Here is a 6,874-nt window from a genome sequence, read left to right on the forward strand (position 1 = left end):
GTACAGACCAAAAGTTTGGAAACATTACTATTTTTAATGTTTCTGAAAGAAGTTTCTTCTGCTCATCAAGCCTGCATTTATTTGATCAAAAATACAGAAAAAAAAACAGTAATATTGTGAAATATTATTACAACTTAAAATGATAGTTTTCTATTTGAATATACTTTAAAAATATAATTTATTCCTGTGATGCAAAGCTGAATTTTCAGCATCATTACTCCAGCCTTCAGTGTCACATGTGACATCCAGTCGATCACACGATCATTTAGAAATCATTCTAATATTCTGATTTATTATGAGTGTTGGAAACAGTTCTGCTCTCTAATATATTTGATCAATAAAAGGTTCAAAAGAACTGCATTTATTAAAAAAAAAAAAAAAAAAAAGATTCTTATAATATATATTCTAATAATATATTTTCTTTACTATCACTTTTTATCCATTTAACACATCCTTGCTGAATAAAAGTATTGATTTTATATAAAAAAGAAAGAAAGGAAAAAAATTCCTGACCCTATATTACTGATCAGTAGTGTATATTGTTATTACAAAATATGTATATTTGAAAAACATAGCTTCTTTTTTTTTTTTTTTTTTACTTTTTATTCATCAAAGTATCCTAAAAAAGTATCACATGTTCTGAAAAAATATTAAGCAGCAGAACTGTTTCCAACTTTGATAATGAATCATCATATTAGAATGATTTCTAAAGGATCATGTGATAATGATCCTACCAATTCAGCTTTGCATCACAGAAATAAATGATAATTTAAAGTATAATAAATTTAAAAACAATTATTTTAAACTGTAATAATATATCACAATATAACATTTTTTTCTGTATTTTTGATCAAATAAATGCAGGCTTGATGAGCAGAAGAAACTTCTTTCAAAAACATTAAAAATAGTAATGTTTCCAAACTTTTGGTCTGTACTGTATATATATATATATATATATATATATATATATATATATATATATATATATATATATGTGTGTATTCTCGGTTTCAGTGCCAAGGCTCTTAATGGAGTAATAAATATGGTTGCAGCAGAAAATCAAATTTTTATGTTTTTAAACTCACATCATTGGACTGGGCTTATAGTTTTAATTGCCCTCAGTTCACCAGTAGGGGGCAATGTTACCCTGCCATTAAAAAAAAAAAAAAAAAAAACATTTCAGCATGCAGCATTCTAGAAATCTGATATCTTCATGCTTCTTCAGGCCAATGACCCTTGTCGGGGGAGATACGTAAATATTAATGTAATGTATTTATATATTGTTATCATTACTGCTGTACATTGTAATGTACTTAAATAAAGGTGGGACATTTAAACACTATATACATATTAGTTTTCAAACTTGAAATTTATATTACATTTTTGTATAATGCATAATTACATATTTTTTTGTACAAAAATTTGTTAGGATTGCATATACATATATAATATCTCATACAAAGAAGAGCTATATGAGCTGTACATGTTGTACTTTAGAAATGGGTTTTGGCTAGATACCAATATGTCCAAAGCACATTTTTTATAAAAAAAGTATTATCAGCTTTGTTTAATGTGTGGAAAACAGATCCACAAAATAAAAGTGAATGTATTATTCTCATTGACGTAGAACAGGTTCTTTCCTGAACAGAATCTGAAAGAGTGAATCACCGGCTTGCCTTCTATTGTTCAAGCTGGTATAATTGCTGAGGGAGTAGTCTATAAAAGCACAGGACATGCTGACAGGCAATGCAGCTGTACTGAACCAGGGCCGTCGTCAGGGGTACACAACTGTCACGAGGGACCCTTGAATTTTAACAACTGCACTGTATATAGAAGATATATATATATATATTTATTTACTGATGAAACAATATCATTTAACTCCAAGAACAGATTCCAGTCCTGACAGAATGCAGCAATGTTGCAGTTAGATATCGTTCAACATCTAACCAGAAGATGAGAGTAAAACCGTCTTCTGTTATTCTTTTCAAAACCTCTCTGGTTTTAATGATGGAAGCTGAGATGGAAGCTCACTCGTGCTGCTGTGATATCAACACAATTGATCTTTTGTTGCCTGCAATGGCTAGTGAAAAGAGAAAATGCAAGGAATGCACAGGATCCAGGCCGTGTGTAGTGACTGGAGACGCAGACTCAACTGTAACAAGTGTCAAAAAGATAAATCAGTGAATGGCAAGGAAATCCCTTGTATACAACGAGGATAGAAGTGTGCATTACTGACCTCTTTTTTGAACAAAGAGCAGTGCTCACTTTTCTTTCTCTTTGCATGACAAATGAAGTATCACCACAAATCTGCAGTTCAGGGTAAATCCTTGATTACTATCAGGAACTTTGTCTCAAGCCCATTCGTTTCTTTTGTATTAATGAATCAGTGTAAGAGACTGACTGTGTTTTCAATGTGAAGCTGCAGATCACAAACACAGGCCATTAGCAAGTTATTACTGTGATCATTTCTGGGTGTTGATATAAAACAAAAGCTTTTTTTTTCTTTTTCTTTCATGCAATATTTAGCTTTTCCCTTTTGTGACTTAAGTGGGCTTTGTGTAATGTTAACTTATAGATGAAACCATACACATTTTTGACTTTATGAAATTTGTTTAAAATAACTTTCCCCAACACTGCACACTGGTTTGTAGAACATATACAGATTTACCATTTACTGCGCTTTTTATTCTAGCACTAATGCAGCCAAATAGTTTACTCCTGTGTTGCAAAATAAAATGATATTAAATTGATGAATATTAAATTACTTAAGTGAAATGCAAACAGCAATTAACACTGACGACTGTCACACTCAGAAAGACGTGTCTGTTTGCCATCATCATGTTCTGCAGACAGAAATCACCAGACACAACATGTCTGCTCCATACTGTGATATGAGGGATTCGTGCTCACTGCATGAGATTTAATGTGTATTAATTATTATTAGCACTTTGCTCCAGACATAATCATTAAATCCAAAGAATTTCAGTGAAATTCAGAAATGTAATACATGTTCAGACACAAGCGTTTAGTGACAGGCTCAGACAGGGCTTTCACAAATGAACTGCTACTGGTTCAGGACTCAGCATCCACTCACTAAACAACAAAAACACAAACACAAAACACAAATCTGGTCTCAAACAGCTGCTGCTCTATAGAATACTTGGACTTTTCGCTTTGGTGCTTCTGAAAACAGTACCTTTTTTTTTTTGCAAAGGATAAAATCTGCTGAAAAATGCCTCTTGGGGCACTGAAAAAGAATTCCATCCTTTCTCAAGATTTTGTGCCTGGAAGACGTGACTAGAGTGAGATGCCATGCAGGTAGAGACAAGTGTAATCATGCACTCATCAAGGCCAGAAGCATCCAATATACTGTAGCAGAAGCACAGCAGCTCAGAACTTTATTCATTTATTTATTTATTTTTATAACGCACATTTAAAAACAACCCAGGGTTGACCAAAGTACAGTACAGATGATAGAAGTCAAATAAAAATACAAATCATAATCTCTCAAACAACAAACAAAAAACACTAAAATAATACATTTGTATAATTGTTGTGCAGTCTTCTTAGCAAATGCCCAGCGTTTTAAAAAATGAGAAATCAAATAAGAGATTACTTAGATTTATGCTTTAAACAACTATCTTCATTCACTGAGCTCAACATAATTTGAGAGCAGTGGTGGAGGGTTGAGTTTAGTGACGAGCAATCATATTATTTATTATTCTTATTATTTATTTTATATTTATTTTATTTTTTGCAGTATGAAAGGGTAAAAAAAAATTAAACTATTAACCTCAATTTATAGTCCATGGGTAAATTATAACAAGTTTGCAGGTATTGGTTATGTGCTAAAATAGCTGTTAAAAAGCTTAACAGATGGAGCCAAAACTGAAGCTAATTATGAACACTAGGGGTTGATTAAATGCCGCTTTAATTTCTGTCTTTAAATGATGTTTTGTAGGGAGACTCTATGGATTATTCATTCCATTTAGATTTGAGAAGAAAGCTGCTGAGGTGGCAACACAAGGACATTTTTATGAGATCATATTTCTACTCTTAATGTTCTCGTCATTGGCACTGTCAAGTGTTTTAAATGTCTTCTGTATCGAATCCTTGTGGGGATTATTAGGGAATAACTGGCCTTCAGGAATGTCATTTAAATAACTGATTAAAAATGAGCTGCACTGAAATGATAAAAGTGTTGTTCACACATTTGGAGAGAAAATGGAAAAAAAGGGAAGGAAAAAGAAAAAAGTCATTTTGCATTTCTTAGCCTGAACGTTTTAATCTCTCTATTTTAAGTCATTTCATTTCTGTTAAATATAATGTGGGATCCAGAAGTCTAGTGAACTATTGTTCTTTGTTTAGAATTTTTGAGGTTCGTTCTTTTCAGTTAAATTGAGGTTGTAGATCCCAGACTTGCTTCTTGCCACATTTGCCTAAATCAAGAACTTTTCACACGTTCACACTAATTCTAAACGCTAGTAAACAGAATCCTGAATTATTTAGCTTCACGTTTCAAACTTATTTTACCATTTGACAAACAATAGTTTTTTATAACCCTGGTTAAAAAGCGGGGCTAACCCTGTTTCTAAATCAGTCTGAACATACTACCCAGGGTTAAAAGTGGGAAATGATTATAACCCAGGGTTAAGCACAATGTAAAAAGGCCAGAGTCCGAGCTAATGCTCACAGCTCAGTGTATTATGAATATAAGTTGTCTTTATAAAAAAAATCACCCTGTAACTCAATGTCAAGTATGATATTTGATAAAAAGATGTTATTTTATTTGGCGACAGCTAGATGTTATCCAAGACCTTCATGTGCGTGACTCACTTTTATCAGTTTAAGTACACCCTGGACATAATTCCTGTGCTTCATCTGGTCTTTAATGTCCCAGGTCACCTTCAGCAGCAGATCAACAATGCCTGCCAATAACAGCATCTCATGCCCACACCGCTGCGCTCTGATCCAGTTAGTCCAGCACACAATCATGACGCCCAGATGTTTATCTGGCCAAGTCTTCTGTGGAGAAAAGGAAATAAGGGATACAGAGGAAGGGCTGTTGTATTTTGACTAGCTCGCTATTGCGTTCTGCTTCTTCATCCGTACAGAGTTCTGTCCACAAAACAGTTTTCTTTAACACTTCAACATGTCTTCACTGTCGGATAAGATGACCACTTTATAGTCACAGATTACATTTAATCCTACACTCAGATAGATTTGCAGCATCACTGACAGTGCCGTTAAATCTATGGTTCAATCTGCCCATCACAAACCATAGTTTATATGTTACAAAAGCTTAGCATTAAATAAATACTTACTTGATTTTGCTACTTAATTTGTGGACCTCATCCGCATAACTGAAACCGGTTATGCTTTCGTGTCTCACTTGTTTCATACAAACACAGTTACAATATATATATATATATATATATATATAGCTTTTTGGAAGCTTTACATGATCTACATTCATTTCATGCTGGCTATGGTAAGCTGTTTTGACTTTTTTAATTTTTGATGTGAACAATTACATTTTCACTAGTTGACATTACAAAGCTTTATATCAGGTACTGCATTTTTACTTTATATCACTCACAGAAATCACTCAAATTCTTGATCAAAAACTAGTAAAAAAAACCATGTAGTTATTAATCTGTAATTGCATTTTAAATAGCATTAAATATTTTGAAATGTGTAATACCTTTGCATGCGATGAGTGCTGATGTCATTGCTGATATCAAGAATTATTTTTTTTTATTTTAAATAAATAATTAATTCCGGATATCAAGAATTCCCAATATTACTAGTGAAAATTCCATTCCTGATATCAATAATTTCCATTGTTACTAATTATATCAAGAATTATGATTTGTACTAGTAAAAATGTAATTCATGTTATCAAGAATGATAATTTGTACTAGTAAAAAATCAATACTGGATATAAAAAAATCCCATTGCTACTATAGTGAAAATTGCATTCCTGACATCAAGAATATAATTTTTTTAGCTAGTGAAATTTGAATGGTTGATATCAAAGATTGATATCATGGGAATGATTTGGTTAGCTGTACATTAACCCTTTTTTAAATATACAATACCTTGCCAATGTGTCGTTTTCTGGCAGACAGCAATATTCATATATCTTGCAGTTGTGAGCTTTGTGTAGAGGACACAAAAGTTTATGTTTCAGATCAAGGAATGTGAGTTAATTAAAATCCAGCCTTGAACAAGGGACCTGTCCTCAAAGTTTAGACAGTACTATATCTAGACTGAATCTGGGTTGAGTGTTTGCAGTATCTATAATATTATGCACCTGGATCTCCTAAATAGAGCGTTTTGTAACAGAAGTTTACACAGTAGCCACACTGGCAAAGATGAAGGAGTCCATTTGCAAATGACAGAGCAGCTCTCGAGACAATGAGATGGTTCACAGCAAAGACACATTCAGTTTGTGTGGGCTTCTTTCAGCTGACGTAATGACAAAGAGAGCTTTCTCTTGCCAAACACATTCTGTCATTGTATTTGCCATCACAATTTTTTTCTTTTATAGGGATGAAAATGTATTGCTTTACTTACTGGTGTTATAAGTTACATAATACTGTATGCTGGACTCTAAAGCCACCTGGACCTGCTCTATAAAGCATATGATTTTAGTGTGCATCCATGTGTGGATGCACACTAAACTATTAATGTGTGATGATATATTCCTGTCCAGTGTTGATATTACTTACTGATTCAGTTTATATGAAGTCTAAACAGGAACTAGCATGAAAAGCCACCTTGTTCCTTAAAGGATGTGAATCTTTGAAGAGCCTGTGGAAGTTTATTGAGGAAACGGTGGTCGAAATCCCACCGTCTGGTGTGTAAT

The sequence above is a fragment of the Carassius auratus genome, chromosome 14, assembly GCF_003368295.1.
Source record: "Carassius auratus strain Wakin chromosome 14, ASM336829v1, whole genome shotgun sequence".
Taxonomy (NCBI): Eukaryota; Metazoa; Chordata; class Actinopteri; order Cypriniformes; family Cyprinidae; genus Carassius; species Carassius auratus.